General features: G+C 41.4%; 1 protein-coding gene across 2 annotated transcripts in view; it reads left to right on the top strand.

Moving 5' to 3' along the window:
• Positions 1-12289, top strand: part of LOC135546581 (glycerophosphodiester phosphodiesterase domain-containing protein 5-like) — a 115836-nt gene that overhangs the window by 48069 nt on the left and 55478 nt on the right. The window lies entirely within an intron of this gene.

Raw genomic sequence — 12289 nt, forward strand, 5'->3', positions numbered from 1 at the left:
TATATTTACATTAGTTATTTTTTACTTCTTTCATGTTGTTTTCTGGGTCAAGATCACTGAGTCAAAATGCAAGCAGAGACCCCTCAGTCCTTTTTAAACATCACTTAAAAACGTAAGCCTATGCAACATTAATCAATACAAAAAATTCACCAATTCATGTTACTCCTATGACCAGAGAAAGTGAAATATTCCTTGATATGAAAAAAGACAAGCCGCTAATAACTACGGCAGTTTATCGGAACACTTTTCTGTAGTCATTCATTCCAGCTGCAGTGTATATATTGTATATATCAACGATGTCGCTCTTGATGTGGGTGATTCCCTGATCCACCTCTGCGCAGACGACACCATTCTATATACATCTGTCTTTGGACACTGTGTTAACTAACCTCCAAATGAGCTTCAATGCCATACAACACTCCTTCCGTGGCCTCCAACTGCTCTTAAACGCTAGCAAAACCAAATGCATGCTTTTCAACCATTCGCTGCCCGCACCCGCCCGCCCGACTAGCATCACTACTCTGGACGGTACTGACCTAGGATATGTGGACATCTATAAGTACCTAGGTGTCTGGCTAGACTGTAAACTCTCCTTAGAGAGGAACGCAAGGCTTTATCGTTGTTTTTTTTAAACATAAATATTTGGCGATTGACAAGCAATGCCTTAGAGATCGACATTGATCGTGATTGACCTGTTGACCACAGGTCTACACCTTTACTCATCTCTCTTTGCCTGTTCATTATCTAATGCAAACAACCAATATTCTGTGAATATCGAATTGTCTGCATTCTGTGCACTATAATGTATTAGTGACTAATGCTGAACTGGAACAGCTAGTCTAAGAGTATGCCCAACCATTGTCATTGGTCATGTCTTTCCATTGGTCCATTTGAAAATACCCATCTACTTCGTTGGGCAATGGATATTCTGTAATGATCAATCTCTACTCTGGAAACCTGACTGGACTAGAAACCTAAATACAAATAATTATCAGAGAATGGCATGATCCAAGATATTCACTACAGTGAAGTTGAGTGCTGTTTATTAACCCCACTACGTAATAGGATGACCTAGAATAGGTGTGTGTATATGTTTTACTTGAGCTCATATTTGAAGTTGGTTAGTTCAGTGTCATCATCCTGTCTATGGAACTAAGACCCTCCCAAGTCCTTTCTTCTCCATATTAATACACTTACACACACACACACACGCGATAGTGCCCAAGAATAGAAGCCGGAACTACTTCATTATGCAGTACACCCTTTAATATATCCATTCCTCACCCCTTCCTGGGAGGTTGGGAAGTCTATGGACAGCAGTTTGTTTCCACAGCAGATTTTATAAGCCCATGGTTTGTACTTGTGTTATGCATCCATCCACCCCTCTGATGTGATTTATTTAGACAAAAAACAGATGATCAAATAGCTGTGCTGCTGCAAGGCAGAGAAGGCAGCAGTGTCTGATCCTCAGCTAAACCCTACAGCACCCTGAAGCTCCTCAGCCAGGACTAGTCTTGCTCCACCACATGGTTCAGCCTGATTTTGGTCTGGTCACGGAGCTGCACCACAGGGCCAGCTGGGGCATGACAGGGTGGTCTTGACAAGCCCCCTGCCCTTCTCACTGCAGTTCCACTAATAACATGAAGCACAGTCCTCTCCTACGATGCAAATAAAAAGCCGTCTAGAGCAGCAGAGCTCACATCGCCCTGATTGCATGCTGATGAGTGTAATTAACATGTATTTCAAATCCCTCCTAAAACAGCGCTGCTCACAAAGACAGCCCATAGGATCACTGCAATTAAAACCTGCGCAGTGGGAGGACTAGCAAGTCAGGCAAAGCCTTCAATTGAGAAACATGTTGATAATATTGCATTCTAATCTCCATTTGTAATAATTTTAATTAATCACCAAGCCATGTTTACTAACAGTTTAAACTCATATCCTCGGTTGTAATCTTGTGTACAGATAAATTATTTACACTCTTGATAACATCTTGGATTGTTTCACTTTCAGATTGTAATCGACATGCATTTTTCAGAGTAAACTTGATCAGCATGCTCATTCATACCCAAGGAGGACTGTGACACATACAGTATGGAGCCAGCCAGGCCCAGGCTTAATGTTAATGTCATTATTGTTATTATTACATCTGATATGAGTTGCTGCTGAGCCAGCAGAATCTTTCAGTCAATTAATCTGTGATTAGTCAGAGTAGACCCAGGCCAAAACCGATTCCTGCCCCGCCTGCCCAGTCCTTTATGACTAGATTGCATTTCTAACACAAGTACATTTTTCCCCCCCTTGAGGCCTCCATTACTAGCGAGATGATAATTATCATTTTGCGCAATAAAACCAAGTTAGACAGACCCACTGCGCTAAAAATAGACCAACCCATCTGGCATTTGCCTGTCATGCCAGTTGGGCAGTCTGCCATTAGTACTGTGTGTTCTATTTTACTGAGGTACTTCAATGACACTTGGGAACATCTATTTTTTTTTGCTTTGATTAGGGATGCACGATATATCGGTGAACATATCGTAATCTGACGATATTAGCTACAAATGCCAACATCAGTATCGGCAATGTCTAGTTTAACGCCGATTTGCAAAACCAACGTCAAAACTGACGTGCGTACCTATATAATGTACAGTTGAAGTCGGAAGTTGACATATACACTTAGGTTGGAGTCAATAAAACTCGTTTTTCAACCGCTCCACAAATTTCTTGTTAACAAACTATAGTTTTGGCAAGTCTGTTAGGACATCTACTTTGTGTATGACACAAGTCATTTTTCATACAATTGTTTTCAGACAGATTAATTCACTCATTATTTCACTCTATCACAATTCCAGTCGGTCAGAAGTTTACGTACACTAAGTTGACTGAGCCTTTAATCTACCCATCGTGGCCATAAGAAGTTAAAACAGCTTGGAAAATTCCAGAAAATGATGTCATGGCTAGAAGTTTCAACTAGGCTAATTTAAATAATTTGAGTCAATTAGAGGTGTACCTGTGGATGTATTTCAAGGCCTACCTTCAAACTCAGTGCCTCTTTGCTTGACATCATGGGAAAATCAAAAGAAATCAGCCAAGACCTCAGAAAAAAATTGTAGACCTCCACAAGTCTGGATTATCCCTGGGAGCAATTTCCAAATGTCTGAAGGTACCACGTTCATCTGTACAAACAATAGTACGCATGTATAAACACATGGGACCACGCAGCCGTCATACTGGTCAGGAAAGAAACGTGTTTTGTCTCCTAGAGAATAACATACTTTGGTAAGAGAAGTACAAATCAATTACAGAACAACAGCAAAGGGCCTTGTGAAGATGCTGGAGGAAACTGGTACAAAAGTATCTATATCCACAGTAAAACGAGTCCTATATCGACATAACCTGAAAGGCCGCTCAGCAAGGAAGAAGCCACTGCTCCAAAACCACCATTAAAAAAGCCAGATTACGGTTTGCAACTGTACATGGGGACAAAGATTGTCTTTTTGGAGAAATGTCCTCTGGTCTGATGAAACAAAAATAGAACTGTTTGGCCAAAATGACCATCGTTGTGTTTGGAGGAAAAAGGGGGAGGCTTGCAAGCCGAAGAACACCATCCTGTCCGTAAAGTACGGAGGTGGCAGCATCATGTTGTGGGGGTGCTTTTCTGCAGGAGGGACTGGTGCACTTCACAAAATAGATGGCGTCATGAGGAAAATGGTGGCTATATTGAAGCAACATCTAAAGACATATTAAAGCTTGGTAGCAAATGGGTCTTCCAAATGTACAATGACCCCAAGCATACTTCCAAAATTGTGGCAAAATGGCTTAAGGACAACAAAGTCAAGGTATTGGAGTGGCCATCACAAAGCCCTGGCCTCAATCCTATAGACAATTTGTGGGCAGAACTGAAAAAGCGTGTGTGAGCAAGGCCTTCAAACGTGACTCCGTTACACCAGCTCTGTCAGGAGGAATGGGCCAAAATGCATCTAACTTATTGTGGGAAGCTTGTGGAAGGCTACCCGAAACGTTTGACCCAAGTTAAACAATTTCAATGCAATGCTACCAAATACTAATTGAGTGCATGTACTTTTTTGATCAACTGGGAATGTGATGAAAGAAATTAAAGCTGAAATAAGTAATTCTGTCTATTTTAAGAATGTGAAATGTCTGAATAATAGTTTAAGTGTTGATCCTAACTGACCTAAGAAGGGGATTTTTACTAGGATTAAATGTCAGGAATTGTGAAAAACTGAGTTTAAATGTACTTGGCTAAGGTGTATGTAAACTTCCGACTTCAACTGTAGGTACATGACGTAATGACGCCACGTAAAACTTCCCAACCGAGCCCACAATGTCTGCTGTGTGGATCGAGCAGTCAACAAGTCGAGCAGTTATTTGAAATAGTAAGATAATTTCAGCGAGACAACTCAGTCGAAATTCATTAAAGCCAAGAAAATAGAATTCATTGCCCTTGACAGTCAACCGTTCTCAGTCGTGGGTGATGCTAGCTTTCACTGACTGGCCGAGCACCAATACACATAACCAAGTGCGCTATTTTTCAGATGTTGCCCTAACGGAGTTAAACAGTAATAGCGTCACTGCTATTAGCTTCACGACATGCATACTCGTCGCTGCAACTCCCGTATGGACTCGGGAGAGGTGAAAGTCGAGAGCCGTGCGTCCTCCGAAACGCAGCCCAACCAAGCCACACTGCTTCTTGACACAATGCCCACTTAACCCTGAAGCCATCCTCACCAATGTGTCGGAGGAAACACCATGCACCTGGCGACGTACACTGCGCCCTGCCCGCCGCAGTCGCTAGTACGCGATGGGGCAATGACATCCCTGCCGGCCAAACCCTCCCCTAACCCGGACGACGCTGGGCCAATTATGTGCGCCTCCCCATGGGTCTCCCGGACATGGCCAGCTGCGACAGAGCCTGGACTCGAAACCAGAATCTCTAGTGGCATAGCTAGCACTGTGATGCAGTGCCTTAGACCACTGCGCCCCTCGGGAGGCCATGGTAGACTTAACTAAAGAGATCCATCAAGAAGCTTTAATATTCTGGGGGAATTGTTGAATAGAAGTTGAGCAATATTCCAATTGTAGTCCTATTTCTGTAAAGGGGTAGTGAAATCAATCTGCCATAATTAATGAATGTGTTAGGTAGTTACATGCAATTAAAAGTTACATGTTTATTGTAATTCAACGACCACTTATGTCTATCTAGTTCAGTGCAATATGTTGGTATTGAAGTCAAATCAAATCAAAGTACATGTTTAATAACTTAGCACCACCCATTGATGCAATGTAACATTAAAATTCTGAATACAGGGTAAAACAAAAGAGAACAAAAAACTTTCATGGTTGTCCCAAGCTATAATCCAGTGATTCCCTAACAAACCACCTTAGAGAAGGTTTCTGGAGACTCTCTCGGACAAATACATTTTAGCAGCGCCCCCACCCTTCATCGTTCTGCAGCAATTCTCTCTCGCTGTATCCCAATCACAAATAAAACCGTTTAATAAATTATCCAACCAAAATGTAGAATGACAGTCCTTAGTGCTGACTGAGTCTAGGACTCAAATTCCAGCTTCTCAATTTAGCACACATCATCCCTGTTTATGAACAACAACTTTTTATTGGTGGTAATGACTCTTCTCATTACAGCCCCCTTTTGTCCCTGTTTTGCTGTCACAAGTGGCCTGGCAGGGTGTATACCACCCCCCCACTTTCCTTCACCCGACACTTATCATTCTAGCGTGTCTTCTTCAGATAGCGTTTACAGTTCATTTTCACAACGTTACATTTTCCTGTGACATTTCATGGCCCTTGATAATGTCCCAATTTTTAATATCCAAGTAGATAGTTCCGTTTCTCTCATGTACACGAGTCTCACCTGAGCTGTTCTCTCTCTCTCTCCACACTCACTCCACAGGTGCTCTCATTACTCCGGCCCTGGTTTATGGCTCGGACTCAGATAGGAGTGGTAAAAGTCACTGTCTCTCATTGCATGCCTTTGTCGCTCTTTCTTAAGCCGGTTAGGGAGGGTTTTGAGGTTTACACACACTCTGTGGTCAGATTATTCCTACCATGCATTAAGACACTATCTGACCACCTTCCCATGATAACCTCAAAGTGCAGATCATAACAATAGTTTAGTTCATTTCATTTCTGTTTCAGGAAATCCAGACAACATTGACTATATGATGAATTTTGACATTAACCTTTTCTTCATAACATTATCTCAACGACAAATGTCAATAAGCATAACGCACTGTTACTGCTAAAACCATTTTTCTAAATTAGTCCATACTCCTTTATTCTACTGGCGACCTCTCGGAAGAGTTACCAGATTATGAAGTTAGCACCCTAACCACTCGCAGAATTCCACACTCCATTATCCAATCTGGTAAAATTTGTATCAAAACAAAAACACAAAATGAAATCAGCAATACATATATCACAATCCATTTAAAATAATTGTCATCCCTTATTAACATATTTTCCTTTCTATAAGCAGGACTGAACACTGTACCACTGTATAAGTACACAAGGACCAGGACCTCAGGGAACTGGTAATTTTCCCCTTTGGAACAAGTGATTCAATAACATGTTAAGTCAAAAATAAACAAATTCAAATAACTAATTAACTTAGAATTACAACTCTTTAACTCCCTACGGAAATAATAATCTCCTAAAGTAATGGTACAATTTGGATCGAGACTGGTGTTTCTCATTCATTTTATAATTAAATTCCCGTGTTCCGTTAATTTCTAGTGAGGTTGATCATTGCTCACGAGAATTTTAGGATACAGGGCATTCGACACCATTAAAATGTTTCCTCCACCTTTTCTTTCCCTGTCCTTCAGAAACAATTTAAGTACCTTTTTCAAACATTTCCATCCTTCTGCATTCCCAATTTAACTGAATTGAAAAGACCCCATCCAATAAATCCCACAGTATCAATACACCACTAAACGCACATTCGTAACCAGTAAATGGTGTGTGCGTGCTGGTGAACCGTAGGTCCAGAACACACATGAACTGGCCTTACTTATTATCTTGAACTTGTTTATGGCCTAATCCAATTACATTAATACCTCAAACTGCCGAATATCACTAACTGCTCTCCTCCCTCAATCTCAGGGGACCTTCCAAATCAAAATAATGAAACCGCTCTTTCGGAAAAGTGTACATTCCGTTAGCATTCACTATTTAACATTTTAATCAGCAATCCAAAAGTATTAAGTATAAACTAAACCTATTAATTGTAAATTCACTGTCCTTACTCCAATCATGAAATGTTTGTTTTAATCCACTCCATCCTTTATTTAGCATGTACTACCTATCCTTAGACACGGCAACATTATCTCACCACCAAGTCTAACACTGGTCTTCTTACCTCACTATTCTCCATAACCACCACATAAAACGTTTTAAAGTTAATTTCAGGTTTGGTAAACCCTATACCAATTCCTCGTGACCCCTCCACCCTTTCGAACATTATAGAATCTATTCCAGAATAAGACTACATAAAACATAAATCTATTTAAAAATAAAACCACAAAATGTCTCGTATCAGAAAAAAATAAACAAGGCATGTTTAGCCATCTAATTTAAATGTGTTACCTTTAGAGTCCATTCCCCTGGCATTTCGCCTAGATTCTTCAACCCAAAATAAGTTTTCCTGTGGAAAATTTAGCCAATTTCCCATCGTAAGGAATCCACAATATTTCATCCCTGGCTTCTACTAAAAAGTTAGGTAAAACGTGATCTCATACATCTTCCTTCACATCGAAACCGTAATCGCTATGAATCATTTATCGATTGAACAGAGCCTATACACCGCTAGGTGAAAGTTTAATTCCTGCTACTTTCCGGAGGAGTTTTTCAGTCTTTCTGTTCCAGCTTTGATGCACCTGTGCTGACCTTGCCTTCTGGATGGAAGCAGGGTGAACAGGTAGTGACTCAATCTTTTTTGCCTTCCTGTGACATCGGGTGTTGTAGGTGTCCTGGAGGGCAGGTAGTGTGCCCCTGGTGATGCGATGTGCAGACCGCACCACCCTCTAGAGAGCCCTGCGGTTGTGGGCGTTTCAGTTGCCGTACCAGTCGGTGATGCAGCGTGACAGAATGCTCTCAATTGTGTACCTGTAAAAGTTAGTGAGGGTTTTAGGAGACAAGCCAAATTGTTCAGCCTCTTGAGGTTAAAGAGGCACTGTAGCACCTTCTTCACTACGCGGTCTGTGTGCGTGGACCATTGCAGTTTGTCGGTGATATGTACACGGGGAAAAAAAACTTCCCACCTCCACTGCTGTCCCGTCGATGTGGACAGGGGGGTGCTCCCTCTGCTGTTTCCTGAAGTCCACAGTCATCTCTTGTTATGCAGACATTGAGTGAGGTTATTTTCCTGACACCACACTCCAAGGGCCCTCACCTCCTCCCTGTAGGCTGTCTTGTTGTTGTTGGTAGTCAAGCCTACCTCTGTAGTGTTGTCTGCAAACTTGATGATTGAGTTGGAGGTGCGCATGGCAACGCAGTCGTGGGTGAACAGGGAGTACAGTAGGGGACTAAGAACGCACCCTTGTGGGGCCCCAGAGTTGAGGATCAGTAGAGTGAAGATGTTTCCTACCTTAACCTCTTGAAACTCCCCATCCCGGATCCGGGATTGTGACTAAGCCTCAGGCTCATTAGCATAACGCAACGTTAACGATTTCTGAAAATCGCAAATAAAATTAAAATAATGCGTTTGCTCTCAAGCTTAGCCTTTTCTTAACAACACTGTCATCTCAGATTTTCAAAATATGCTTTTGAACCATAGAAATTGACTAATTTGTGTAAGAGTATGCAAAGCTAGCATAGCATTTTGTGTAGCATGTAGCACGCAACATTTTCACAAAAGCCAGATAACCAAATAAATAAAATAAAATCATTTACCTTTGAAGAGCTTCTGATGTTTTCAATGAGGAGACTCCCAGCCACATACCAAATGCGCAGTGTTTCCTGAAAGCGTCTGTGTGTAGGAGAAATCGTTCCGTTTTCTACATTGCGCCTGGCTACCGAAACGAACCGAAAATGCAGTCACCTACAACGTGAAACTTTTTCCGGATTAACTACATAATATCGACCGAAACATGGCAAACGTTGTTTGGAATCAATCCTCAAGGTGTTTTTTCACATATCTCTTCATTGACATGCAGTTCGTGGAAGCTTGCTTCTCTCTCTGTGCCCCATGGAAAAATACTGGCAGGTGACTTTTGCGCACCAATTTCGGCGCAGGACACCGGGCGGACACGTGGTAAATGTGGTCTCTTATGGTCAATCTTCCAACGATCTGCATACAAATACGTCACAATGCTGCAGACACCTTGGGGAAACGACAGAAAGGGCAGACTCATTCCTCTTGCGTTCACAGCCATATAAGGAGATCATGAAAGACAGAGCCTCAAAAATCCTTGTCATTTCCTGGATGCCAAGTCATCTTGGTTTTGCCTGAAGCTCACGTTAAAGGGCACGCACAGAGAAGATATTTGTATTTCTGGACACGTCAGAGTGTTTTCTTTCGAACAGTAGCAATTATATGCATAGTCGAGCATCTTTTTGTGACAAAATATCTTGTTTAAAACGGGAACGTTTTTCTTCCAAAAATGAAATAGCGCCACCATAAGTGTAAGAGGTTAAACACCTGCGGGCGGCCCGTCAGGAAGTCCAGGAACCAGTTGCACAGGGTGGGGTCGAGACACAGGGTCTCAAGCTTAATGATGAATGTAAAAGGTACTATGGTGTTGAATGCTGAGCTGTAGTCAATGAACAGCATTCTTACATGGGTATTTCTCTTATCGAGATGGGATAGGGCAGTGTGATGGTGATTGCATCGTTTGTGGAGTGGGTCTAAGGTGGAGGTGATATGATCCTTGACTAGTCTCTCAAAGCACTTCATGATGACAGAAGTGAGTGCTACAGGGCGATAGTTATTTAGTTCAGTTACCTTAGCTTTCTTGGGAACAGGAACAATGGTGGCCATATTGAAGCTTGTGGGGACAGCAGACTGGGATAGGGATTGATTGAATATGTCCGTCAACACACCAGCCAGCTGGTCTGTGCATGATCTGAGGACGTGGCTAGGGATGCCGTCTGGGCCGGCAGCCTTGCAAGGGTTAACATGTTTAATTTATTTTACTCACGTTGGCCACGGAGGGGGAGAGCCCACAGTCTTTGGTAGCGGGCCGTGTTGGTGGCACTGTATTGTCATGAAAGAGCGCAAAGAAGTTGTTTAATTTGTCTGGGAGCAAGACGTCGATGTCCACAACGAGGCTGGTTTTCTTTTTGTAATCCGTGATTGTCTGTAGACCCTGCCACATATGTCTTGTGTTTGAGCCGTTGAATTCCGACTCCACTTTGTCTCTATAACATAACATTGAAGGTTGTGCAATGTAACAACAATATATGGACTTAGGGTTGCCACCCGTTTGAGAAAATACGGAATAGTTCTGTGTTTCACTGAAAGAATAAACATTTTGATTTTGAAATGATAGTTTCCGGATTTGATATGATAGTTTCCGCCTCTATCTAACAGTACACTTCAAGTGATCCTCGTTCAAGATGGCTGTTGTTCTTCATTACACAAAGGAATAACCTCAAACAATTTCTAAAGACTGTTGACATCCAGTGGAAGCGATAGGAACTGCAAGAAGGTCCCTTAGAAATCTGGATTCCCAATGAAAACTCATTGAAAAGAGTGACCTAAAAAAAAAAAGAATCTGAATGGTTTGTCCTCTGGGTTTTGCATGCTAAATAAATTGTTATACTCAGACATGATTCAAACAGTTTTAGAAACTTCAGAGTGTTTTCTATCCACATTTACTAATAATATGCATATCTTATCTTCTGGGGATGAGTAGCAGGCAGTTGAATTTGGGCATGCATTTCATCCAGACGTGAAAGTACTTCCCCCTGTCACCAAGAAGTTAACTATGGACCGGACATTAGCAAGTAATATACTTGGAAGTGGTGGGTGATGTATGTGCATCTGAAGGAAGATTCCTGGTCGTTGTGCTGGTACTATTTTTATGTTTGGAAAAATAACGTTCCCAAAGTAAACAGCCTATTTCTCAGGACCAGATGCTAGAATAAGCATATAATTGACAGATTAGGATAGAAATCACTCTAAAGTTTCCAAAACTGTCAAAATATTGTCTGTAAGTGGCTTCAATTTTGAAAATTCCATGTTGCATAGCCTCCCATTGCTCCATTTAAAGGGATATCAACCAGATTCCTTTTTCTATCGCTTCCTCAAGGTGTCAACAGTCTTCAGACATAGTTTCAGGCTTTTATTTTGAAGAATGAGCGTGAACGACCACATTGCATAAGTGGTTAGGTGGGGGCTCTGAGTGAATTGTGCGCAAAAGAGAAAGGCGGCCATTGTTACTCCCGGTCCTAGTGAAAAGCCAACTGTCCCGGTTGATATATTATCAAATAGATATTTGAAAAACACCCTGAGGATTGATTATTAAAAAAACATCTGACATGTTTCTGTGGACATTATGGATATAATTTTGAATTTTTGTCTGTGTTGTCGTGACCGCTCTTTCCGGTGGATTCCTGGGCATAACACACCAAATTAACGGAGATATAAAAAATATCTTTATGGAACATAAGGAACATTTGTTGTCTAACTGGGAGTCTCGAGAGTGAAAACATCTGAAGATCATCAAAGGTCAACTATTAATTTTATTGCTTTTCTGATTTTCGTGACCAAGTTATCTGATGCTAAGTGTACTTATTGTTTTGTCGAGCGATCGATACATTTACACAAACGCTTGTATTGCTTTCGCTGTAAAGCATAATTTCAAAATCTGAGACGACAGGTGGATTAACAAAAGGCTAAGCTGTGTTTTACAATGTTGCACTTGTGATTTCATGAATATGAAAATTTTCTAGTAATATTATTTGACTGTGGCACTATGCTATTCAGCGTTGCTGATGACAATTATCCCGGATCTGGTATGGGTGGTTCAGAGAGGTTAAGGTTTTCTGGGCTAACAATGTAAGAAATAATACATAAAAAACTCAATGCACAGTTTCCTAAGGACTTGAAGCGAAGCGCAGTTAGAGTTGGCAGCTATCTTTCTTTTCTCATTCAGTGCGTAAATAAGCGTGTGGCATGTTGCTATTCAAATTTCATCTGTCTTGCTGACTGTTGATGTTCAAATGTCACCTCAGTGAAATACCCACAACAATCAATCTTGCACCGGTCTTGTGTCCTAATGGATACAATATTTCCTTTTAGAATGTA

This window comes from Oncorhynchus masou, chromosome 9 (genome assembly GCF_036934945.1).
Source record: "Oncorhynchus masou masou isolate Uvic2021 chromosome 9, UVic_Omas_1.1, whole genome shotgun sequence".
NCBI classification, from domain to species: domain Eukaryota; kingdom Metazoa; phylum Chordata; class Actinopteri; order Salmoniformes; family Salmonidae; genus Oncorhynchus; species Oncorhynchus masou.